Source organism: Balaenoptera borealis (genome assembly GCF_965194805.1).
Source record: "Balaenoptera borealis genome assembly, chromosome: 5".
Taxonomy (NCBI): domain Eukaryota; kingdom Metazoa; phylum Chordata; class Mammalia; order Artiodactyla; family Balaenopteridae; genus Balaenoptera; species Balaenoptera borealis.
This window is the reverse complement of record NC_138862.1, coordinates 119,222,163-119,250,076: the sequence shown is the minus strand read 5'-3', so window position 1 is coordinate 119,250,076 and position 27,914 is coordinate 119,222,163. Positions and strand designations below refer to the sequence as shown.

The 27,914-nt window shown below is 34.9% G+C and overlaps 1 long non-coding RNA gene across 1 annotated transcript in view; it reads left to right on the top strand.

Annotated features, from left to right (window-relative positions):
* Positions 1 to 23,028, top strand: part of LOC309629945 — a 379,704-nt gene extending 356,676 nt beyond the window's left edge. Inside the window, exon 4 of the long non-coding RNA XR_014245314.1 lies at positions 15,190 to 23,028. This is a non-coding gene — a long non-coding RNA (uncharacterized lncRNA). The remainder of the gene's footprint in view (positions 1 to 15,189) is intronic.
* The last annotated feature ends 4,886 nt before the right edge of the window (positions 23,029 to 27,914 follow it).

Sequence of the window (27,914 nt, the reverse complement as noted above, 5' to 3'; positions counted from 1 at the left end):
TGATATACAAATAAACATACATAATTGAATACATTTTGCTATGATTATTTTGAACAAACTGTTATCTGTTAGATCAATTAAAATAAGAAAAATAAAAGTTTTTATTTTGCCTTCACTTATTCTTTCTCAATGCTCTTCCTTTTTTTCTGTAGAACTGAGTTTCTGATTTATATCTTTTTAAAAATTCTTTTAACATTTCTTGTAAGGTAGATCTACTAGAAACAAATTCACTCAAGTTTTTGTTTATCTGAGAAAGTCCTTTATTTCTCCTTTACTTTTGAAGGGTAATTTCAGAGGGTACAGAATTCTAGTCTGGTGAGTTTTTTCTCTCAATGTTTTAAATATTTTAACTCACTCTCCTTGATTGCATCATTTATGAGGAGAAGTTGGATGTAAACTTTATCTTTGTTCCTCTATAGGTAAGGATTTTTTCCTCTCTCTGATTTCTTTCAGGATTTTTTTCTTTACCTTTGATTTCCTATAATTTGAAAATGATAAGTATTGGGGGGTTTTTGACATTTATCTGTCTTGGTAGTCTCTGAGACTCCTGGATTTGTGGTTTGGTGTCTGACATTAATTTGGTGAACTTCTCAGTCATTATTGGCTCAAATATTTTTATCTGTCCCTTTTTCTCTTCTAGTATTCTACTGCATATATGTTACACCTTGGATTTTCTGGGTTTTTTTTTTTTTTTTCAGTCTTTGTTCTCTTTCCTTTTTGGTTTTCAAGGATTCTATTGATAGATCTTGTAGCTCAGAGATTCTTTCCTCAGCTGTGTTTAGTCTACTAATAAACCCATCAAAGGCATTCTTCATTTCTGTCACAGTGTTTTTGATCTCTAGCATTTCTTTTTGGTTCTTAGGATTTCCATCTCTCTGCTTACACTGCCCATCTATTCTTTCCTGGTATCTATTCATTAGAGCCCTTAGCATATTAATTATAGTTTTTATTTAATTCTTAGTCTGATAATTTTAACATCCCTGCCATGGCTGGTCCTGATGCTTGCTGTGTCTCTTGAATTGTGTTTTTTGCCTTTTGGTATGCCCTGTAATTTTTCTTTATATCTGGACATGATGTAAAAGTAAAAGGAACTGCTGTAAATAGGCCTTTAATAAGGAGGTGGTGAGGTGTCAGGGGAGGGGAAGCATTCTGTAGTTCTATGTTTAAGTTTCAGTATTTTAGCGAGCTTATGCCTCTGGACTGTGAACCTCACAAATGTTTCTTAAGTTTTCTTTTTTTCCCTCCTTCCTTAGGTGGAATAGGAAGGCTAGACCGGGCTGGAATTGGGTATTTCACTTCTCTCTCATGGAAGATTAGAGCCAGCTGGAGTTGGCTATTTCCCTTCCCCAGGCCAGTTAGATTAAGTGTAGGATCACTTTAACTAGTTTCCCCTGAGGACAGGCCTTAATAAGAAGAGTCGAGTTTTTTCTCTCATTGTTCTGGTGTATTTTAAAATGGCTCCTTTCCCTCTCCCCCTGAAGGAAGACCAAGCGGATTTCTCTCCAATGTATACTGTGGGAATCTGGTCAGATTCCTGGGGGTAAATGTCACAGTATTGTGGGTACCCTCCATGACTGAATTCCCTTGGAGTTTTTAACTCTCAGAGTTGTCTGCACTGAGCCTCCAGCAATTCGTCAATTACGGTTCTGTTTTTCCTACCTGGGCACTGGTTCCAGCGGTATTTCCAATCATGACTCTCTGCTCTGGTAAGTTTTGACTCCCTGTATTCCCTTGTCTGTTTCTGCAATCTTGGAGACAATGGTTTCCTCTGTGTCTTCTCCTCTCTTATGGATCCAAGAAGAGTTGTTAATTTTTCAACCTGTTCAGCTTTTTACTTTTTAGAATGGAGGGGCAACTTCTAAGCTCCTTACTTGAGGAACCAGAAACCAGAAACTTTTAAAATAAGAATCTTCTGTAATCTTTTTAAGTAAGTATTTTTATGATATTAAGTAAATACTTGTGAAAAGATTCGGATAATATGTAGGATTATTAAAATAAAAATTAATGTGTAATTCCACCAATGAGTGGTAACCATGGAAACCTTGGGGTACTTAACAGTCACACATGTCCACATCTATAATCACATTGCACAAACATCTTGAAATCCTCTCCAATTATTTATTACATGAGCATGCTCCAATGTTACTAAAAAGTCTGAAGACATTGTTTAGTATCTATATAATACCTCATTCAAGTAATATTCTGTAATTTATTCAACCATTTTCCTATTATTGGTCACTGAAGCCATTTAAAATTTTTCACTAATCAAAATAATCTAGCAATGAATATCCCTATAATTAATACTTCATTTCTGATTGTCTTCTTAAGATATTTTCCTAGAATCAAACTATTGCGTGAAAGAATTCAAACTTTCAAAATCTCTTAATGAATTAGTAAATCTCTTTACAGAAAAGCTGACAATTTACCCTCTCACCTGAAGTGCATTAGAGAGAATTGCTCATCCATTGAAAGAAGAAAACATTTATTTAAAATCAAAAGAAGCTGGCTTTATTGCTTGTTTGTGCATGGGTGAGATGTACTTATAAGTCACAGTGTCTCAGAGCTGACCTTATAGATACAACTTTGAGAAGTGTGGAGTTGAGGAACTGGAAGGCTGTCAGAGATGAGAGGGTTAGATGGCTTTCAGCTGTGGAAGCATGGTTACAGGAGTGTGATTGTTGATTGGCTGTCTTTCAAACTGTGCCACTGTCATCCATTGTCTGAATTCCTAGAGGCAAGGGCTACCAGTGCAAAGTGTCACTGAGCAACTAAGATGAGTTTAACCTCCAGTCTGCTTTGTTACTTGCCATGTTTTAGGATTATGGCCAAAGAACTATCAGGATTTTTATTATTTGGATTACTAATGAGGTTGAATTTTTTTCTTATGTTTATTCCTTTTCTGTGAGTTCTTTTCTCATCTGTTTAGTCTATTTGTATAAGTTGTTTTTCTAATTTGTATGACTGTCTTCGAGTTTTACAAAAGACTTGACTAACATATGCAAAGAAAAAAATTTCCAGTTTATCTTTTTCCTTTTCAAATCTTAATAAACACTAAAAAAAACTTTGTTTACTTTATAGACATACTCAAACTTTTATTCCTGCTACCACCACATCGGAGGCCTTTGTTTTCTTGCACTTAAATTATTGACCTGGCCTCCTGGCTAGTCTCCTAACACTAGTATCCTTTCCTCCAGGCATTGCTGTTACCATGATTCATCTTCCAAGTGCACTGCTTTTATTAAGTCAGTTTTCCTCTGTAAAAACTTCAGTGACACCTTAAGATCTGCAACATAAAATCCTAAGACTCTACACAATCCTTTCACATGTATATCCCATCCATAACTTGCCTAGCACAATTCCTGGACTCCAAACAGCTTGAACTATTTATTCTTCCCCAACATCCATAAGTTCATTCATTTTTTCGATGGGAAAAGTCTTTAGTCAATACCTGTCTTATGCCAGTTTCCCAGGGGATGCTAAGACAAGTAAGACTTGCAAATGTTCATGGGACGGCTGGGAAGCCCAAGAAGTAATCAGATGACTGCGATAGAATGTACTGAGGAATGTAATGAATCAAAATGTGGTAATGAAGAGGAAGGACATGCTTCTCACAGCTGATAAAATGCATGAGCTGAGTCCTGAAAGTCAAAGAGAATCAGCTGCAAAGGTTTGAAATGGAGAGAATGTATGAAACAAGTCGTAGCTCTAGTTCTGTATAGACAAGGCAGAAAGAGTAATGGTGAGAGATGAGGCTAGAGAGAAAACATGGATGTATTTGTAGAGCCATGCCAAGAAAGAAAGTGTGAAGATTCCTTCAGACTATATAATTGACTTAGTTGTCTGGATGATAGAATATGGGAGGTGGGAGGTAACAGAAATGAAATCATTTTGGCTAGGATGATGTTTCCTGACATAGACCTCAGGGTCAATGTTGGATTCACAGACATGGGAGAGTGGAGGAGAAACAGACTTGGGCGGTGAGGAGAATACATTCAGTTTGGGACATACTGAATTTGTGCTGCCTGAGGGAAATACAAAGTCAGAAGTTCAGCTGGATCTTCTCCTCTGCCCTTACCCACAATAACCCCTCTACCTAGAGCGCCCTCTTGGCCCCTCCTCACTCTCCAAGTCCTATCCAATTTACAGCCTAAGTCCCACCCATCAGTCATAAAAAAATCTTTGTCTACTTAACCTCAGCTGAAACATTTGCCTAAAAATGATTTAAATGTTACTTGGCCGAATATATGAGTCTTGTCCTCTCAATAAAGCTGCTTCTACTCTGTGGTATGGCCCCATATGAGACAGAAATAATTCTGTGGGCTGTTTTGATTTAAATTCCACAGCAACTAGAAATAAACAACTTGCTGAGTGAGAGAAAAGCTAGTCTGATGTGGATTTGAGGGAAGAATGTATGCTTGGGGGAAATAGACACTTATTTCATGAATTGTTTAGCCCAATCATAGTGAGGGGCAAATAAGACATCACAGAAGTAGTTTCCCAATCAAGGGTCACAGGTTGTGTGAAGTTTTGTGCAGAGAGTATGTCAGGGCCTTATTATATCTTAATAGATGGAGCCCTAGGCTGTGACCATTGTCATGTTTTGTACATTAGTGAATTGTTAGCTTTTATTTGTAGGTAAGGAAAGAGCGCCTGCCTAGAGATTAATATTGAAATTCATAGCTATCAGGTTTAAATAATACTAAGGCTGCCTTCTCCTACTGCCTTCCAACATAATAAAGCTTTAATCTAAATTAGGTCTTCAAAAAATTATGTGCAACAATAGAGAGACACATAAGCTGTGCTGACATTGAGGATATACAGTAATTGCCCAGGAGTATGCACTATGCTTATATCTGATGAATTATAAGCTTTGAATACTATTTAGTCATTTCGTATATGTGACCAAAAAAGTGTCACTAATGTTTTTAATGATACTCATATAGCATCGGTCATTGTCTAACAAAATGAAAGACATACTTGAACACAGATAACAAATATATATACCCTTTTCCTAAACCAAATGGCACCTTTTCAGAGACGATTATTAGCAATAAAAGAGAAGCGTGAATGGACAGATTTTCTACACATTTAGAACAGTGAGAAAAAGATTGTGCTGCATATATAATTTTTTTGTGATTCTTTGAATTAAAGACCACTGTGGGGTTAGGGTTTAAAAGGAGCCCAGTTCACAGTGGTATGAGTTAGCAATTCTAAACTTACTATTTATGAATTTTAGGATTGAGCATATGAGTAAATATATTGAGAATAATGAAAGCCATATTTCTGCCTGTGGAGAAAGGAGTTAGAAATATGAAAAGGGAGAAGACAAGAGCGAACTCTGTTATAATAAATGAAAATTGAATATAGCAGTACAAATGCATATTTTTAAAATAGAGAAATAGAAATAAAATTATAGCTAGAGATAGGAAGATTTAAATATATGCATATTTAGTAGTTCTTCCTACTGAAATGTCCTAGAAGTAAAGCTACCACTGTTGCGATGAGCAAACCTAGTTCTTAGATATCACTTATTATATACCATAGGCTACTAAAGGAAGCTGGGGCACCTTAGAGAAGTGGCTGAGTCCAGGGCTATGGCAGAGAGAGTACAAAATGAGCCTGGAGCATCTTGTCGTGATGTAAAGGAAAGAATTGTTAAATAATATAATGAGAATATGTCAAAAAGACACTGAAGCCAGCTTGAAGTGGCTCTCACTGGGCAAATTTGGGACAATTTCATGAAAATGAATAAATGAGAATAACAGAGCTTTCATGAAATAAAAATTTATGAGTCTATACTAATGTAAATAAGTAAACAAATATATAAATAAGTGGGGGGAAAAGAATATAAAGTTAGAAAATCATCATTTTGTGACCATAATAGATATTATTGATTTAGACAGAAATTGATGATTGATAAAATAAGTGAGAAAAGTTTGGTAAGGAAATTTACATATCACAAAGTATTCTTCCATGAATTAGTTATTACTTAAAAAATAAATATAATAACTTTAGAAGGGATGAATCTCAGAAAAACAGTCAAGTAATCAAAGTTAACAGGTGTCACCAATAATAGGACAAACTAACACTAGGATACTCTGACATGATACACTAGAAAGAACATAGAATCACTTCCACAGTATTTCTGCCAAAAATATATAATCTGAATCTGACCATAGTGAAACATCAGACAGACCCAGATTGAGGGACTAAATGGAAAGTATGGTTATTGCTTCTTAATGGCGCATATAAACTACCCACACTCAACCAAATGATCACTGAAATATGTACAGATATCAGAAGTGATATGGAACAGTGGATTCAATATTAAAATATGAAATAATGGAACAAAAATTAAAATTATGATCTTGCCCTTGTTAGCAGGGCATTCATGAAAAACTTCTCCAGTACTAACAAGATCAAGATGAACAAGGTTGTATATTGTGGTATTATTTGAGATAGTGGTGGCCATGTTCTCTAGAATTAAAGGGAAATACATATAATTTCTGAAAACTTTATAGTAGAACAAGATAATACAAAGAAAAGAAAATCAATGGTAAAAGCAAAACATAAATTTCTAAAATATACTTGTCTTAAAAGATGTACTTTTAACTATGGGATTTTAGAATTGAATGTCTCCTTAAAGATTGTCTAATCCAAAACTATCATTTACAAATAAAGAAACTGAATCCAGATAAATTGGTTTATCTGAGATTATCTGGCTAATTAGATGACAATCTGGAATTTGGATCATGTAGTTGAACACTTTATTTGGAATCTTTGCTCTGCCTTTTTTTCTGATTGTTTAAAAATCGTTTCACATTAGTGGCCTTCCAATAGACAAGTAGAGATTTAAATGTATCCAAAACCCTCAGATAGCTAGAATAAAGGCATGACTATGTCCTCAATATTATTAAATATATACAGAATGGCTTTTTCCTAAAAGTATGCTCTAAAATTTTCTTTCAATAATTTCTAAGATAGAAAAAAACTAATATGTGATTTTGACTAGCTTATTGAATTATCTGTCCAGAATGAGTGTAAGCTTTTTAATCATTGTTCAAATATGACATGAGTATTTCACATATGCATGTGGAAAAGTATACTAGCCTTTTAGTTCCTATTCAATATATCTAAGAATGGTTGTCATACCATAAAATATATAAAATAAAATTTAAAATAAACATTTTAAAACATTTAAAATAAAGTAGAGGGATTGCAGTGGTAAACTATACCCAAATCTATCATTCTTAGTAAGAGCTACTGAATGTTAGGTATTCCATTCACGAAAATATCGAGTGAGTGACAGCCTCAGGCATTTGGGGACTAATGCCCATGTCATTAACCAGAGAGGCCTTTTTAGTGTGAAATCATGGAAGGTCAAACAAAATCCTTAGCATCATGGTGAAAACTGATTTACGAAAGTTTAGCAATTATTAGTGTTAAAAATATGTTTAACATATAACAAACATTTTTTTGGCTTTATTGTGGTATATTGACAAAATTATAAGATTTAAACTGCATTGTGATTTGATACACATATACCTGATGAAAGATTCTCACAATCTAGTTAATTAACACATCCATAACATATTTATCTTTTCTTTTTTGATGAGAACATTTAAGTTCTACTTTTAAAAAAAAATTCAATTATAAGGTAGAGTGTTATCAACTATACTCACCATGTTTTACATTAGATCCTCAGACCGTATTAATCTGATAGCTGAAGGTTTGCAGTCTTTTACCAGCCTCTCCCAATTTCCTCTACCTCTCTGCAACAAGTTTTCTACTCTCTGTTTCTGAATTTGACTTTTTGTATGATGCTATAAATGTCATATCTTGCAGTATTTGTCTTTCTGATTTTTTTCACTTAGCATAATGCACTCAAAGTCCATCCATGTTGTTGCAAATGACAGAATTTCTTTCTCATAGCTGAATAATATTCCATTGTGTATAGAGATGTGTATATGTATATACACACACACACATATATCACATCATCTTTATCCATCATCTGTTGACAGACACTTAGGTTGTTTCCATATCTTGACTGTTGTGAATAATACTGCAACAGACATAGATTGCAGTTATCTCTTCATGATATTGATTTCATTTCCTTTGGATACATACCCAGAAGTGGAATTGCTGGGGAATATGATAGTTCTATTTTTAACTTCTAGAAGAACCTACATATTGTTTTCCGCAGCGGCTGCATCAATTTACATTCCCACCAACAGCACACGAGAGTTCCCTTTTCTCCACATCTTCATCAACGTTTGTTATCTGGTCTTTTTCGATAGAGCCATTCTAACAAGTGTTACATAATATCTCATTGTGGTTTTGATGTGCCTTTTCCTGATTATTAGTGATGCTGACCATCTTTTCATGTACATTTTAGTTATTTGTATGTCTTTGGAAAAAATTCTATTTGGATCCTCTGCCCATTTTTTAATTGGATTGTTTGGTTTCTTTTGCCATTGAGTTGTACGAACTTTATATATATATTGGTTATTACCCCCTTATCAGCTATATGATTTGCAAATATTTTCTCCCAATCCATAGGTTGCCTTTTTATTTTGTTGATGGTTTACTTTGCTGTGCAGCAGCTATTTAGTTTGATGCAGTCCTACTTGTTTATTTTTGCTTTTGTTACTATAGCTTTTGGTGTCAAATCCAAAAAATCATTGCCAAAAACAATATAAGAGAGCTTAAAACCTAAGTTTTCTTCTAGGAGTTTTATGGTTTAAGGTCTTACGTTCAAGTCTTAATCCATTTTGAGTTGATATTGGTGTATAGTGTAAGATAGGAGTCCAATTATATTCTTTTGCATGTGGCTGTCCAGTTTTCCCAAAACCATTTATTAAAGAGATGAGGTTTTTCCCATTGTATAGTCTTGGCACCTTTGTTGTAGATTAATTGACCATATGAGCATGAGTTTATGTCCAGGTTCTCTATTGTTAAACTGATCTATTTGTCTGTTTTTATGCCAGTGCCATACTCCTCTGTTATAGCCTTGTAATATAGTTTGAAATCAAAGCATGATGCCTCCAGCTTTGTTCTTTCTTAAGATTGCTTTGGCTATTCAATGACTTTTGTGGTCCCATACGAATTTTAGGGTTGTTTGTTCTAGTTCTGTGAAAAATGCCATTGGAATTTTGATAGGAATTGCATTTAATTTGTAAATTTCTTTGGGTAGTATGAACATTTTAACAGTACTAATTCTCTCAATCCATGAGGACAGGATATCTTTTCATTCATATGTGTCATCTTCAGTTTCTTTCGTCAATGTCTTATAGTTTTCAGTGTACAAGTCTTTCACCTCCTTGGTTAAATTTATTCCTAGATATTTTATTCTTTTTGATACAGTTGTAAACGAGATTGTTTTCTGATAGTTTGTTGTTAGCATATAGAGATACAACTTTTTTTTTTTTTTCTAGAGTCAGTCCTAGTTGCTGCAGAAGTCAGTGGTGGTGACCAGCACTTCTTAGTTTCAACAGTTGGGCAACACACACAGTTGACTCTCAGCTCTCTCATGCCTCCTATTTATTTTGTATTGAAGTATAGCTGATTAACTATATTTTATTATTTTCAGGTGTATAACATAGTGATTCAAAAATTTTATAGATTATCCTCCATTCATAGTTATTAGAAAATGTTGGCTATGTTCCCTGTGCTGTACAATATATCCTTGTTGCTTTTTTATTTATACATAGTAGTTTGTACCTCAATCCCCTATCCCTATCTTGCCCTTCCCCCCATTTTCCTGTCCCCACTGGTAACCACTAGTTTGTTCTCTATATCTGTGAGTCTGTTTCTTTCTCGTTATATTCACTAGTTTGTTTTATTTTTTAGATTCCACATAGAAACACAACTGATTTTTGTATATTGATTTTTGTATCCTGCAGTTTTTCTGAATTCATTGATTAGTTCTAACAGTGTTTTGGTGGAGTGATTAGGATTTTCTTTCTATAACATAATGTCATCTGCAAATAGAGACAGTTTTATTCTTCCTTTCTGATTTGGATGTCTTTTATTTCTTTACCTTGACTAATTTCCCTGGCTAGGACTTCCAGCACTATGTTAAATAAAAGTGGCAAGAGTGGGCATCCTTGCACCTCATCTTAGGAAAAGCTTTCATTTTTCACTATTGAGTATGATGTTAGCTGTGGGCTTATCACATATGGCCTTTATTATGTTGAGGTATGTTCTCTCTATAGCCACTTTTTTGAGAGCTTTTATCATGAATGGGTGTCATATTTTGTCATATGCTTTTTTTTTTGCTTCTATTGAGATGATCATATAATTTTTATCCTTCATTTTGTTAATGTGGTATATCACATTGATTATGCAATTGTTGAACCATCCTTGCATCCCTGGAATAAATCGTACTTGATCATGGTACATGATCCTTTGACTGTATTGTTAAATTTGGTTTGCTAACATTTTGTTAAGGATTTTTGCATCTATGTTCAACAGGGATATTGGCCTGTAAATTGTCTCTTCTTGTAGTATCCTTGTCTGGTTTTGGTATCAGGGTAATGCTGGCCTTGTAGATGAGTTTGGAAATGTTTCCTCATCTTCTTTTTTTTTTCTTTTTTCTTTTTTTTTGTTATTATATTTGGGAGAGTTGAGAAAATTGGTATTAATTCTTCTTTAAATGTTTGGTAGAATTCACCAGTGAAAATTCACAGGAACCATCTGGTCCTGGGCTTTTCTCTGTTGGAATGTTTCAATCTCCTTACCAGTAATTGGTCTATTCAGATGTTTATTTCTTCATGATCCAGTCTTTGTAAGTTTTATGTTTCTGGAATTAATCCATTTCTTCTAGGTTTTCCAATTTGTTGGTGTTTAATGTTCATAGCAGTTTCTTATGATCCTTTGTATTTGTGTTGCATTAGTTGTTATGCCTCCTCTTTTATTTCTAATTTTATTTGAGTCCTCTCTCTTTTTTTTTTTTTTTTTTGGCAAGTATAGCTAAAGTTTTGTTTATTTTATTTTTCTTTTCAAAAAAACCATATCTTAGTTTCATTGATCTTCTCTAATGTCTTTTTATTCTTTATTTCATTTATTTCCTCTCTGACCTTTGTTATTTCCTTCCTTCTGCTAACTTTGGGCTTAGTTCTTTCTTTTTTCCAGTTCCTTGATGTTTAAATTTAGGTTGTTTATTTGAGATCTTTCTTCTTCTTAATGTAAGCTTTATCACTATGAACTTCCCTCTTAGTACTGCTTTTACTACATCCCATAAGTTTTGGTATGTCATATTTCCAAATATGTTCTGCTTAGGCTATCAGTTAATACTTATTTGTAATATCTATCATTAGAAAGTCCAAAATTTAGCTAGAATTTATTCTTACAGTTACATGGGATCCTGTTCTTAATAATGAATTTCAAGAGGATTTAATATCCTATTAATACTTGGTATTATTTTTATTTTTTACACTTAAAAGTTTATCTTCTAAAAATTACAAGAGGGCACAAGATTTGAAGAGTCAGTTTATCAAAGAAGAGATACTGATGGCAAATAAGCACATTAAAAGATGCTGAATATTAGTAATTAAGGAAATGCACATTAAAACAACAATTACACACCCACTAAAATGGCTAAAATTAAAAAGGAGGGGGAAAAAGTGTTGATAAAGATGTGGAACAACTGAAACTCACACATATCGATGGGCAGATTGAAAAACAGAAGAGCCACTTTCAAAACAGCTTAAAGTAAACATACACTTACCATATGACTGAGCAATCACCATCTTAGATATTTACCCAAAAGAAATGAAAACATACATCACAAAAACACTTGTGTTCAGATTTTCCTAGCAGCTTTGTTCAGAATATCAAAAACTTTAAACAATCCTACCATATGTGACAACATGAATGAAACTTGAGATTATGCTAAGTAAAATAAGCCAGTCACAGAAGGACAAACATTGCATGTTTTCACTTATATGAGGAATCGAAAATAGTCAAATCATAGAAGCAGAGAGTAGAATGGTGGTTTACAGGGGCTGAGGGAAAGGGGAAATATGGAGTTGATATTCATTGGGTATAAATTTTCAGTTATGCAGGATGAATAAGGTCTAGAGGCATGCTATATAACATCATGTCTATAGTCAACAATATTTTATTGTACACTGAAAGTTTTGTTAAGGGGCTAGATTTCATGTTAAATGTTCTTACCACAATAACAACAAACACTGGGAAAACTCAAAAGCTCATCAACTGGTAAATGGATAAAAAAACTGTAGTGCATACTATAAATTATTGCATTACGATAAAGTATTGAATCTTAGCTAGCAATAAAAAGGAACAAGTTGGTGAGACACTGTAAAATGTGGATGAATATCAAAAGCATCTTTCTAAGTGAAAGAAGCCAGACACAAAAGACAAGATACTACACAATTCCATTAAATGAAATGCTTAAAAATTGCCAAACTATTGTGACACAAAGTATATGACTTGTCAGAGGTAGGGGTCAAGGAAGAGGAATGACTACAAGGGGGATGTGGAAACTTTTTTGGATGATGGAAATGTTTAATATCATAACAGGAATTACATGCCTGTGTATCCTTGTTGAAACTTTTCAGATGAACCTCAGTTAACCTTACCTAATTATATATCTAAGGTATCATAGAAATAATTTAAATATTTCTGAAATTATGGGTGAAATTTCTTTATTTATTCAATAAATATAAATTTATTATGTATCTTGCAAGCTGTTCACCAAAATCCATTCTTCCTCCTAACATAGTAATAGAGTTAAAACTGAGACATGGTGGCCCAGCTGGGATTGCTTTTCCCAGCCATTCTTTCTTCTAGCTGTGGTCAAGTGATTAAGCTCTATCATTAGCATGTGAATGGAAGGGATATTTGTAATCTCTGTTTTATTTGATTAAGAGAAAAGCTCTGACCATTGGCTTTCACTCTTTATCCCTTACCCTTTAGAATGGGACTGATCAGGATGACCTTGGAAGTCATGTATATATGATGGCATAGTTACAGCCAGCCTCTGTGGCACAGAGCTACTAATTCACTAGGATGGCTCACTTTGGACTGTTCTTGAATGAGAGATAACTTCTTTGTTTTTTAAGCTAATGATTATGGGGGGTTCCTTTGTCATTAAGTAGCCTATCCTACTTTCACTAAAGCGCTTTTTTTTTTTTTAATAAATTTATTGATTGATTGATTTTTGGCTGCGTTGAGTCTTCGTTGCTGCACGCGGGCTTTCTCTAGGTGCAGAGAGCGGGGGCTACTCTTCATTGTAGTGCACGGGCTTCTCATTGCAGTGGCTTCTTTTGCTGCAGAGCACAGGCTCTAGGCACTCGGGCTTCAGTAGTTGTGGCACACAGGCTCAGTAGCTGTGGCTTGCAGGCTCTAGAGAGCGTGCTCAGTAGTTGTGGCCCACGGTCTTAGTTGCTCCGTGGCATGTAGGATCCTCCTGGACATGCTCTGCAGCATGTGGAATCGAACCCGTGTCCCCTGCATTGACAGGTGGATTCTTAACCACTGTGCCACCAGGGAAGTCCCTAAAGCACTTTTCTTAACTAAAATTTCTTTTTTCCCTGAGAGTATTCTTAAGATATATTGTTAACTGAATAAAGCAATTTATAGAACAATGTATACTGTAAGCTACCATCTGTTTAAAACTGTTGCTAATATTTAGGGGCAAATTGAATGACTGGGAGACAGGGAGGGAAGGGAGAATTTTATTATATGCCATTGTGGAATGACATTCATGGAAAACATTTGGATTTTGAATTTTGTACGATGTCAATATGCAATCTATTAAAAATAGAGATTAAATTAGGAAATAATTATAAATTATAATTATAAAATATAATCTTGACCCACTGTTTCTATCATATTCAATTACAGAGACTCTGTAGAGGTATTATGCACATCAGGAGATACCATAGAGTCAGAGAAGGATTATAGAACAAATGTTCATTACTTTGCAGAATGTTTGACATATAATAGGATGTCAGTAAAAGTTTCCTGTTCTTCATCTTTGCATGGTACTTCACAGTCTTGTCAGTAGCTGCTTAGTAGACCTTTCCTGAAGTGTGGGCATGCACCGTCTATGGAATGTAAGATGATTTGAGGTTGCACAGGTGGTGCTTATATGTGGTACAAGGAATTGAAATTATAGAGCATTCGCTCACAGCATGATGCTCTTTTCAGTCTTTCTGACTAATGTCAAATTTGACCTTAGCTTATTTTTAACATATCTCTAACACTTGCTAATCTGCTTCAAGCTCAGGATCTTTGAACGAAACAGTGTCTAGCTAGAACTTAGTAAATGCACTTTTTTACCATGTATGCCCATTTTATTCTTAACTTATATTAAAAGAAGTGATACCAGTCCTCCAGTTGTAAAACTGATTTTATATACATTTACTTAAATAAAAATTAGGATCAATTAAAGAAAAGTTCTCAGTAAATAATAATATGAGTTATTCAGGGATAAGGCCAAAAAAATTACAGAAGTGTATATAAAGATTTATAGAATCCCTATTCTTGAAAAATTTTTCTTCTTTCATGAGGGCTTTCTAAACCACTCTTATTTCTCTTTTCTGTGAATTATTAAACTCACAGTTTTACAGTTTTTGTTTAATCAATCCTATGTTTCCTTTTGACAGTCTTACTACAGTATTTGGTTTATTTACTGATTTAATAAGTATTTATTGAGGAACTATTAGGCACTGTCTCGAACTAAATGCACAATGGTGAACATAGGGTTCACATTGTTGAAAAATAAAATTTTAGAGAGTGACTTTACGATATACAGTATACTCAGGGGGAACTAAGTCTCATTAAGAAACAGTACTAAAATGGCATGGCATACCCAGTCATTACCACTCTGCTCACCATAATCTGATTCTAGCATCCATGAAACATTGAGTCACTCTGCCCACACATACACATCACTGCACAAATAAAAACTTCAGGAATATACATTCTAGCTGAAAAGATGGGCAATAAGCCATAGATGAAGTAAACTGTATTTTTATATAAAATATCTAGTAGGAGAAGAGAAATCAGGAATCTGAGTAGAGGAAATGGGGCAGGTTGAATTTTAAATCAAATGATCTAATTTACCTAATATTTTAAAGTTGTGTGTCAACTCAAATTCTTGGCTATCATTTTTACCATCTAAATTATGTCTACACACCCCTTCTTGTTTTTCAGTTGTGTGCTTAATAATGCAAGTGATGGAGCATTTTACTGAGTCTGGGCAGAGATTTCAGCATTCTCTAAAGAAAACCTACACCTAAAAGTAAGTACTGGATATCTTAAGTATAGGAATGATGTCATTGCAAAGTCACTGGTCCTTGAAGCACTTACTGAAAGTTTATTATCATAAAACAGTGGTATATATATATATATATATATATATATTTTTTTTTTTTTTTTTTTTTTTTAACCTCCAATCCACTAGTGTAAAAGACATCTTCCTTTAACTACAGATATGCGGTCCCTAGAAGACTTGCCTAAGGCCACTGCCTCACATGATGAGGCACAGTGATTGGCTGACTTCCCATACATTAACATGTTCCCTACAGATGTTGATAAGTGTTAGATTAACGGTGCCATGAGATTTTTGCAGTGTATGTTTTCTACATGCTCACTTAAATGGCCTTGAAGTAATTAAATAATTCTAATTTCCTCCCCCTCCTTTTCCTCTGATCTTTCCTTTCCATTATTTCTCCCTTTCTCTTTTCTTTTTTCTGTAAATCAGAGAGAAGATTCTTCCCCATTTAATTAATCCAGACGTCACAGTGATGTAAAATAATATTTTGTTTATATGCTATCAAGCCCAAAAGAATAAAAAGAAGTTTAAAAATCCAAGTTATTGCATGGCTAGTTCAAATCCATTACTTGTCCAGCAATATCCCTTTAAAATATTTTTAAGTACTAAAAAAGTATTGTTTTCTTGAGCTATATATTCAAATCCAGATATCTTGCTGTAGCCTCACTGTTCTCTCTGAAATCAAGACTGTAATAACATGATGATTACATATCCTGAAATTGTACATTACAGGCAAATGGGCAGTGCAGTCTTCATCACCAGCAGATAGTACTATGACATTGACCCCTTTCCATTGTATGTTCACAGCTCTGTGCTCTTCCATGGCTATTTGGGATAATCATGTGGAAAATCATTACAAATGATGCATGTTTAATCAAGGGATTACCAGAACTCATGTGTCTTTTAAGTTAGTTTGGAGGAAACCTGAACCCATTCTGAAAACCAACCAGCAATCAGTACTAAAGGAGCATATAAGTCTCCTGTGGAAACATTTTGAACAACTATCATGAATACAAAACAATCTAAAAGATATGAACTTCAACACAATCACTGTTTATAAATGTGTATTTTATATCATGTGTTAATAAAGAAAAGTTTCCTCTAATACCAAAAAAAAGAAGACAATTTAATTTTGCCTTTTTAGTGCAATAAAAAAATAGAGGAAATATAGCTCAGTTTTACAAATGTAGCCTTTAGGACATTAAATAGAATAGATTTCTATGGATATAGTAACATAGAAGTTCATAGCAAAGTTTTCAAATGTAATAAGATCTGTTGGATTTTTCTATCGTAAATACAATATATCACCTAAAAAAAGTCATTGACTATTGCTGTTCTTTTGATTTTCAATATAACTGAAAGTTAAATGAAAGCTTTTTATCTTGTAAGACAGATTTTTCCCACAGCAGGGCAAAACTTTGAGAAATCTGGGAGCATGATTAGACACCATAATTTTTCCCACACATCAAGTACAAATGATTAAATTATCTTCATGAATATGAGATTATGCATGCAAAATAAACAAATTTAAATGTGTATACAATTACCTGTAATCTGGAAATGAAGTACATGTTGTTCATGAACTGTAATTATTTGCTCTCACACATGGAGATTTTTTTGTGGGGTAACTTTGACACCTATTAGAAACAGTTCATGAATTGCTGCTGCTCAAGCTTGCCAGGTTTTATGGCAACGCGGCCAAAGATCTTTTTCTGTTCTTCTTTAGGGAAAAAAAAAAAAAAATTCAAGGTTTTTAAATCTGTTTGCTCTCACCATAACTTTCAGAGACTTGATTTTATGAGCAATTAAGAGAAATGTTCCTCTGTTATAGAAATTATATGAACCTAGAAGGCAGGATGAGTTTTTCATAATTCTCTGTCATTCTTTGCCTCTCCAATAATAAAGACTTCCAGCCAACTAGTAATGGGTTTCTCTTAACACTCATATTTCAACTTTTTTGACTGTTCTAAATTTCTCTAGTGATCATATCATTTAAAATGTAATTGTTGTGCTCAAATACTTTATTTCCTTAAACTATTAAGTTTTCATGAGAAGCTCATAGAATCTTTTATTTCATGGACCATAAATAAACCAATCCACCACTTCAGCACATTTCTAATTGTAATGCACCATGTAATGTTGTAGTCCATTATACAGATATTTTCTGTTATTGTAAGGTGGCAGACAGTGACATTGAAATGTGTGCTTGCTTTAAAGACAGTGTGAACTCAATCATGAGTCTTAATGTAATAGTTTTTCTAACTCTAGAAACCCAAATTTATTCAGCCATGTTTGTCTTTCAAGTAAGCTGTTATATTTGTATTCTTAGGAACAACAACCTCGTGAAAGACATGCCCTGATTTCTCTAGGTTAAATACAAATAAATAGGAAGAATGTTTCTCTGATTCAGACTTTACTGTGTATCTTTTTTAAGAGATTTGATAAATGATACTAAGCATACTGTTGATATGGAAAGTCCTTAAGTTACATTCCTTGAGTTTATGGTAAAACAGTGCCATCCGCCCTGTCATAGTAATAAAAGTAGAATCTGAGGGGTCTTTTTCAGTATATGATTGCAGGTTGTAGTCATCTTTACGAAGAATAGATGAACCCCAAGTACAGATGGAGATATCCCCACTCAAAATGCATGATGCACAATCTTGTTTCCAAATTAACCTTTTCCTTGGAGAAGAAAGTTTCTAATATCTGAGTTTCTTGCTTATAGACTCAAGTATTGGATGTTAGTAACCCATCCTTTGGTGCCTTGAAAAAAAAACAGGCTCACTTTAAGGCCATGGCACACTGGCTGCTAACTTTCGGTCAAAATTAAAAGGTTTCAAATGAAAGAATACAGGGAATGCTAAGTTGTCTAAGGAGAGTCCCTGTCAAGTTTTTCATCTCTAACAATAATAAATTGATAACATTGTTATGTGGTTACTAGGTACCAGGCACCATGCTGAGGACTTTTTAGGTATCACTTCATTGAATCCGCAAAACAACACAATAATTAATTAACATTCATGGTACATTCAACTAAATGCTATATTTTAATTATTTTATTTAATCCTCAACACAAATGCATAATACTATTATTACTCTCATTCTACTGATGAGAAGAAGAATGATTATGTAATTTTTCGAAGACCTTTGTAGCAGTTTTCTATTGCTACATAACAAATTACTACTAACTTAATGGCTTACATACCAACACTCATTTATTAGCTTAGGTTCTGTAAGTCAGAAGTTTGAGCACCATATGACTGGGTTCTCTGCTCAGGGTCTCACTAAAGGCTAAAATCAAGGTGTCAGACTGAAAGCTGGTCTGGAAGTTTGGGGTAGAATCTGCTTCTAAGTTTATTCAGGTTGTTGTCAAAGTTCAGTTCCTTGTGACAGGAGGACCAAGGTCCCCATTTACTTGCTGGCTGTCAGGTGGGAGATAATATTTCCTAGGAATTATTCACATGCCTTGACATTTGTCCCCCACCCCCATTTTCAAAATCAGCAACGGAGAATCTCTCTCTTGTTAAATCCCTCTCACATGTCCAACTTCTGTCACCAGGAAGAGCTTTGTCTCTTAAAAGGCTCACCTGATTAGATCAGACCCACTTCCTTTCTTAAAGTCACCCCCACCCCTGCTCCCCCATAGCATAACCTAATCACAGGAGTAATATCTCATCATGTTTATACTCTTAGGGATTATACAGAATGTGTACACAGAAAGCAGTAATCTTGAGGGACATTTTAGAATTCTGCCTAAAGCAGTAATCTTGAGGGACATTTTAGAATTCTGCCTAAAACAGTCTCATAGTCAATGGGGAACAGATTTCAAACGAAATATCTCAATTGTCCAAGCCTTAGTTTAGTCATTTTTCAGTTTTAGATGGGGATAGACTAGGAACCTACAGGTTCTCTAGAGTTGTCTCAAAGGGTGACTGAAAAAGAGATATTTATTTACTTAGTTGTAATCAACATATAACATTATACTAGTTTCAGGTATATGACATAATGACTTTATATATGCCCATGTTGTGAAATGATCAGCAAAATATATCTAGTTAACATCCTTTACCACACAGTTAGAAATTTTTTTCTTATGATGAGAATATTTAATATCTATACTCTTAGAAAGTTTCAAATATACAGTACCATATTATTGACTATGGTCACCATGCTGTACATAACATACCCATGACTTATTTATTTTATAACTGGAAGTCTGTAGCATTTGACCACAATCAACAATTTTGCCCACCCCCATCCTCAACCTCTGGAAACCACCAATCTGTTCTCTGTATCGATACGTATGTTTTTTTGGATTCTGAATATAAGTGAAATCATACAGTATTTGTCTTTCTCTGTTTGACTTTTTTCACTTAACATATGCCCCCATGTTGCCTCAAATAGCAGGATTTCCTTCTTTCTTATGGTGGAATAATATGTCATTGTTTGTGCATGTGTGTATATATAGCACATTTTATTTATCCATTCATCTGTTGATGAACACTTAGGTTGTTTCCATGTCTTGGCTATTGTAAATAATGCTGCAATGACAAGGGGGTGCAGATGTCTTTCTATGTTGGAGTTTTTGTTTGCTTTAGTGAATACCAAGATTGGAATTGCTGGATGAGAGGGTTATTCTAGTTTTAATTTTTTGAGGAATCGCCACACTATTTTCCATACTGGCTGCACCAATTTACGTTTTCCCAACAGTACACGAGAGTTCCCTTTTCTCTGCAACCTTGCCAACATTTATTATTTTGTGTCTTTTTTATAAGAGCCATTATAAGGTGTGAGGTGATACCTCATTGCAGTTTTGATTTGCACTTCCCTGATGATTAGTGATGCTGAGCATCTTTTCATGTACCTGTTGGCTATTTTATGTATTCTTTGGGAAAATGTCTATTGTGATCCGCTGCCCACTTTTTAATTGAATTGGTTGTGCGTTTTTTCCTACTTTATTTTGTTTGTTGTCTTTAGCTATTGAGTTGTATGAGTTTTTAAATATATTTGGGGCATTAACCCCTTATCAGATATATGTTTTGCAAACATTTTCTCCCATTACATGGGTTGCCTTTTCATTTTGTTGATCGTTTACTGTACAGAACTTTTTAGTTTGATGTAGTCCCACTTATTTATTTCTGCTTTTATTGCCTTTGCTTTTGGTGTCAAATACAAAAAATCATCAACAAAACTGATGTCAAGGAGCTTATGCCCCATGTTTTCTTAAAAGAGTCTTGTGGTTCCAGGTCTTATGTTCACGTCTTTAATCCCTAATGAGTTGATTTTTTTGTATAGTGTAAGATAGTGGTTCAGTTTTCCCATCATAATTTTTTAAACAGACTCTCCTTTTCCCATTGTATATTCTTGCCTCCTTTGTTGTAAATTAATTGACCATATATGCATGGGTTTAGTCCTGGGCTCCCTATTCTATTCCATTGATCTGTGTATCTGTTTTTGCAGCAAAACCATACTGTTTTAATTACTATGTCCTTTTAATATAGTTTGAAATTAGGAAGTTTGATGCCTCCAGCTTTATTCTTCTCTCTCAAGATTTCTTTGGCTATTGGAATGTTTTGTGATTCCATACAAATTTTAGGATTATTTTATTCCTATAAAAATTGATATTGGAATTTTGATAGGAATTTCACTGAATCTGTAGATTGCTTTAGGTAGTTTGGATATTTTAACAATGTTAATTCTTCCAACCCACAAGCATAGAATATCTTTCCATTCATCTGTGTCTTCTTTAATTGCTTTCTTCTATGTGCCATAGTTTTTGGTGTATAGGTCTTTCATCTCCTTAGTTAAATTTATTCCTAAGAATTTTATTCTTTTTGATACAATTGTAAATGAGATTGTTTTCTTAATTTCTCTTTCTGATAGTTTGTCATTAGTGTATAGAATTTTATATATTGACTTTGTATCCTGCAACTTTACTGAATTCATTTATTAGTTCTAACAGCTTTTTGTTGGAGTATTTAGGGTTTTCTATACATAATATCATGTCTTTTGCAAATAGAGACAGTTTTACTACTTTTTTTCTGACTTGAATGCCTTTTCTTTTCCTTGCCTAATTGCTCTGGCTAGGACTTCCAGTACTATGTTGAATAAAAGTGGCAAGGTTGGGCATCCGTGTCTTGTTCCTGATGTTAGAACAAAAACTTTCAGCTTTCCACCATTAAGTATGATGTTAGCTGTGGGCTTGTCTTTTTTATGTTGAGACATATTTGCTCTCCACCCACTTTGTTGAGAGTTTTAATCATAAATGGATATGAATTTGTCAAATGCTTTTTCTGCATCTAATGAAATGATAATGAATTTATCCTTCATTTTGCTAGTGTGGCTTATCGTGTTGATTGATTTGTAGATGTTGAACCATTCGTGCATCCCTGGAATAAATCCCACTTGATCATGGTATTTGATTCTTTCAGTGTATTGTTGAATTCAGTTTGCCAATGTTTTGTTGTGGATGTTTGCATCTATGTTCATCAGGGACACTGGCCTGTAATTTTCTTTTCTTGATGTGTCTTTGTCTGGTTTTGGCATCCAGGTAATGCTAGCCTTATAAAAAGAGTTTGGAAGTATTCCCTTTCCTATTTTTTGGTAAAGTTTGAGAAAGATTGGTATTAATTCCTAATTGACTGTTTGGTAGAATTCACCAGTGAAGCCATCTTGTCCTGGACTTCTGCTAATTGGGAGGTTTTTGATTACTGATTCAATATCCTTAGTAATCAGGTTACAGGCATAATTCATTTTATTGTGCTTTGCTTTATCATGTTTTGCAGATATTGCACTTTTTTACAAATTGAAGGTTTGTGGCAATCCTGCATCAGGCAATCTATCAGTGCCATTTTTCCTATAGTATTTTCTCACTTCATGTCTCTGTGTCACATTTTGGTAATTCTCACAATATTTCAAAGTTTTTCATTATTATATTTGTTATAATAATTTGTGACTAGTGACCTTTGATGTTACTATCTTGATTTGCTGAATGCTCAGATGATGGTTAGCATTTTTTAACTATAACGTATTTTTTAATTAAGGTAAGTAAATTGTTTTTTTAGGCATAATGATATTGCACATTTAATAGACTACAATATAGTGTACACGTAACTTTTATATGCACTGGAAAACAAAAAGAAAATGTGTGATTTGCTTTATTGCAATTTTGCTTTATTGTGGTGGTCTAGAACCGAAATGGCAGTATCTCTAACTTATGCCTGTATTCAGATTTTCTATTTCATCGTGACACAGACTTAAAAGCTTGTATGTTTATAAGAACTTATCCATTTCTTAGGTTATCCAATTTGTTGGTTTATGATTGTTTATAGTTTCCCTTATGTACCTTCATATTTCATTGGTGTCACTTGTACTATCTCCTCTTTCATTTCTGATTTTATTTATTTGAGCCCTCTCTCCTTCTTTCTTGGTGAATCTAGGTAAAGCTTTATCAGTCTTTTTTAAATATTTTCAAAGAATCAGCTCTTGTTTCATTAATCTTTTCTCTTTTTTCTTGGTCTCTATTTCATTTATTTCCTCTCTGATCTTTATTATTTTCTTTCCTCTACTAACTTTGGGATTCATTTGTTCTCCTTTTATTTTTAATTTATTTCTTTTCATTTATTTATTTTTGGCTGCATTGGGTCTTCATTGCTGCGTGCAGGCTTTCTCTAGTTGTGGTGAGCAGGGGCTACTCCTCATTGCAGTGCACGGGCTTCTCATTGCAGTGGCACACAGGCTCTAGGCACATGGGCTTCAGTAGTTGCAGCACGCAGGCTCAGTAGTTATGGCTCATGGGCTCTAGAGCACAAGCTCAGTAGTTGTGGCGCACGGGCTTAATTGCTCCATGGCATGTAGGATCTTCCCAGACCAGGGCTCAAACCCATGTCCCCTGAATTGGCAGGCAGATTCTCAACCACTGTGCCACCAGGGGAGCCCCATTTGTTCTTCTTTTTCTAGTTTTTTTAGCTGTAAGTTAAATTGTTTGAGATTTTTCTTGTTTCTTGCAGTGGGCCTGTATTGCTATGAACTTACCTCTTAGAACTTCTTTTGCTGCATCACATAAATTTTGGTATGCTGCATTTCCATTTTCATTTGTCTCAAGACATTTTTTAATTTCTCCTTTGACTTCTTCATTGACCCATTGGTTGTTTAATAGCATGCTGTTTAAGCTTGCATATTCATGAATTTTTCCATTTTCTTCTTGTAATTGACTTCTAGTTTCATTCCATTGTGGTTGGAAAAGAGGTTGATATTATTTAACTCTTCTTAAATTTATTAAGACTTGTTTTGTGGCCCAACCTATGATCTCCCCTGGAGAATGTTCCATGTGCACCTGAGAAGAATGTGTATTATGCTGCTTTTGGATGGAATGTTCTGTGTATATCTGTTAAGTTCAACTGATCCAATGTATCATTTAAGGATGGTGTTTCCTCATTGATTTTCTGTCTGGATGATCTATCCAGTGATGTTAAGTGGGGTATTAAAGTCCCCTATTATTATTGTATTGCTGTCTATTTCTCCCTTTAGGTCTGTTAACATTTGCTTTATATATTTAGATGCTCCTATGTTGAATGCATAAATATTTACAATTGTTATATATGTTTGTTGAATTGATTCCTTTATTATTATGTAATGCCCTTCTTCATCTCTTATTATGGTCTCTGTTTTAAAGTCTATTTGTCTGATATAAGTATAGGTACTTTAGCTTCCTTTTGGTTTCCATTTCCATGAAACATCTTTCTTCATCCCTTCATTTTCAATTTGTGTATGTCCTTCTATCTGAAGTAGTTCTCTTGCAGACAGCATATAGATGGTTATTTTTTATTTAATCCACTTAGCCACTCTGTGCCTTTTGATTGGAGAATTGAGTCCATTTATATTTGAAGTAATTATTGATAGGTGTGTACTCATTACCATTTTCTTACTTGTTTTCTCCCTGTTTTGAAGTTCCCATTTCTTTCTTCACTTTCTATCATTCTTTGTTTTTTGATGACTTTCTTTAGTGGTGCACTTAATTTCCTTTCTCATTATCTTTTGTGTATCTACTATAGGTTTTTGCTTTGTGGTTACCATGAAGCTTCATTATAACAACCTATATTTTTAACAGTCTATTTTAAGTTGTTAACAACTTAAGGTTGAACACATTCTAAAGCTCTATATTTTTACTCTCTTCTGCAGTGTTTATATTTTTTATATCACATTTTACATCTTTAATCTTGTGTATCTCTTAATTATTCTAGTTATAGTTTTTGCTACTTTTGTCTTTTATCTTTCATTTTAGCTTTATAAGTGATTAATCTACTACCTTTACTATATATTTACCTTTACCAGTAAGGTTTATATTTTCATATGTTTTCTTGATTCTAATTAGAACTCTTTCCTTTCAGCTTAAAAAAGTCCCTTTAATATTTTTTGTAAGACTGTTTTGGTGGCGGTGAACTTATTTAGTTTTGCTTGTCTGAAAAACTCTTTATTCCTCCTTTAATTCTCAATGATAACTTTGCCAAGTAGAGTATTCTCAGTTGGAAGTGTTTTTCTTTCAGCACTTTGAATATATCTTGCCACTCCCTTCTGGCCTGCAAAGTTTCTGTTGAAAAATCTGCTGATGGTCTCATGAAGATTTCTTTGCATGTAACAAATCTTTTTTTTTTTTTCTTGATGCTTTTACGATTCTTTCCTTGTCTTTAGCTTTTGGTTCTTTATGTCTTAGTGTTTATCTCTTTGGGTTCATTTTATTTGGAACCATCTGAGCTTCCTGGATCTGTATATCTGTTTTCTTCCTCAGGCTAGGAAAGTTTTCAGCTATTATTTCTTCAAGTAAGTTTTCTGCCCTTTTCTCCCCATCTTCTTTTTCTGGGACCCCTATAATGTGATATGTCCCATAGGTCCCTTAAGCTAGCTTTACTTTTTAAAATTCTTTTCTCTTTTTTGCTGCTGTGATTGAGTTCCATTTCCCTGACTTCAAGTTCACTGATCCTTCCTTTCACTTCACCTAGTCTGCTACTAAAGGGGTTCCTTTCATATATTTTTCAGTTCAATTATTTTATTCTTCAGCTCTGTAACTTCTCTTTGGTATTTTCTTATATTTGTTTTGTCTTTATTGAATTTCTCACTGTGTTCATCCATTCTTTACCCAAGTTCTGTGAGCATCTCTGTGACAATTCCCTTAACTCTTTATCAGGGAAATTACTTATCTCCATTTCATTAGTTTTGATGTTGTTTTTCCTGCGCTTTTATCTTGTTTTTTTGTTTGGAACATAATCCTTTCTTTCCTAATTTTTCTTGACTGTGTTTGTTTCTATGTATTAGATGAAACAACGACCTCTCCCAGACTTGAAAGAGTAGCCTTGTGTAAGAGATGAAGCTTATTATTTAACCTTACTCTAGTTCTTTGCTTTCTCTCCAGCCATTGTGATTGTCCAAGTAGCCTATTTTATTTTTAATATCTCCCAGTTGTTGAGAGTGTGTTAAGACCTATCAGTGTCTCAAAAGAAGGTGAGGAGGGATTTCAGTCAGCTTCTAGATTCAGCCTTATTGGAAGCTAGACCCTCAGGAAACAGCTTTTAAAATATGCAAATATATACAGTCCTTTGGGACCACAAGCATAAGCCCTGCTGGCCACCAGAACAGGTGATTTGGAGGTGTCTCCTGGCTACAGTTGCAAAAACTGGGGCCACAGAGGAATGTATACACTCCGGTCTGGCAGATACTGTCAAGTTGTTGTGAGATAGAGGGGGAACATAAATATGATGTCCCCTAGCCTGTGTTTCCTGAGAGCACCTCTGCAGGCCTCTAGAGTTGTGTCAGCCCAGAAGCCTACCCCTCAGACCAAAAATCTATAACAAGAAAATAGGCCTCTCTCACAGAAAGACAGGGTGTGTTTCAATCTGCTGTCTGTGCAGTGTCCTGGGAGTGGTAGTCTGCCAAGAACTGTCTCTCTGATTTTTACAGTCCTGTGAGACCCAGCAATGAAAGCCCCCTGGCCACAAAAGCCAGGTGTTCTCTTGAGTGGCAGCCATAATACTGAGGCCCCAGACAGAAAAACCAAGGCACCAGATATGTGTAAGAGCTCCCATCTGAGAGATGCTGGCACTCTAGAGCACAGTAGAGGGAAAGTTCAAAGATAGCATCCATCTTTCAAGGTCTCTGGAAATGTTTACAGTCAGCCCTTAGATATGTGTTTAATTAGAAGCCCTCCCCTCAGGCTGCAGCTATAATGAGAAGCCTATAAGCTTCTTCACAGAAAGGCTGAGCTTCTGGGCCTGTTGCCTCTTGCTATGCCCAAGAGCCTTAGCTATTTAAGAATACTCTCTCCATGCATTATGGTCCTGTGAGACCTGCGAGTGTAAACCCCACTGGCCACTAGAGCCAGGAAATGTAGAGGTGTCCCCTGGCAGCAGCTGCAAAAATTGGGCACCAGACAGGGTATAAGCTCCTCTTTGGGAGATGTTGGTGAGCTGGAACAAGGCAGAGGGAAAGTGCAAAGATTCATTAAGAGCAAGTATGCCAGACCAAAAGCCTGACCCTCAGGCCAAAGCTTCTGGGCAAGTAAATGGGCCCCTTTCTCAGGAAGACTGGGGGTATGTTTTAGTCGACTGTCTGTGCCATGCTCTGGAGGTGGTAATCTGCCAAGAGCTCTCTCTGATTATTACAGTCCCACTGTACCCAGGGACACAAGTGCCCCTGCCCTCCAGATCCAGATGATCAAGAGGCATTCCCAGGGCTGCAGCCACAAAAACCAGGGCACCAGACACGTGTAAAATCTCCCCTCTGGGAGATACTGGCACTGTGGAGTACGGCAGAGGGAGAGCGTGCAGATGGCACTCACCAAAGAAAAAGAAAAAGGCATCTTCCAGTGTAGAGAAAAGGGAACCCTCCTACACTGTTGGTGGGAAAGTAAATTGATACAGCCACTATGCAGAACAGTAAGGAGGTTCCTTAAAAAACTAAAAATAGAACTACCATATGACCCAGCAATCCCACTACTGGGCATATACCCTGAGAAAACCATAATTCAAAATGAGTCATGTACCACAGTGTTCATTGCAGCACTATTTACAATAGCCAGGACATGGAAGCAACCTAAGTGTCCATCAACAGCTGAATGGATAAAGATGTGGCACATATATACAATGGAATATTACTCAGCCATAAAAAGAAACGAAATTGAGTTATTTGTAGTGAGGTGGATGGACATAGAGTCTGTCATACAGAGTGAAGTAAGTCAGAAAGAGAAAAACAAATACTATATGTTAACACACATATATGGAATCTAAAAAAAACATCTTTTCTGAAGAACCTAGGGGCAGGACAGGAATAAAGATGCAGACGTAGAGAATGGACTTAAGGATACAGGGAGGGGGAAGGGTAAACTGGTACGAAGTGAGAGAGTGGCATGGACATACATACACTACCAAATGTAAAATAGATAGCTAGTGAGAAGCAGCCACATAGCACAAGATGAGCTCGGTGCTTTGTGACCACCTAGAGGGGTGGGATTGGGAGGGTGGGAGGGAGATGCAAGAGGGAGGGGATATGGGGATATAAGTATACGTAGAGCTGATTCACTTTGTTATACAGCAGAAACTAGCACAACAATGTA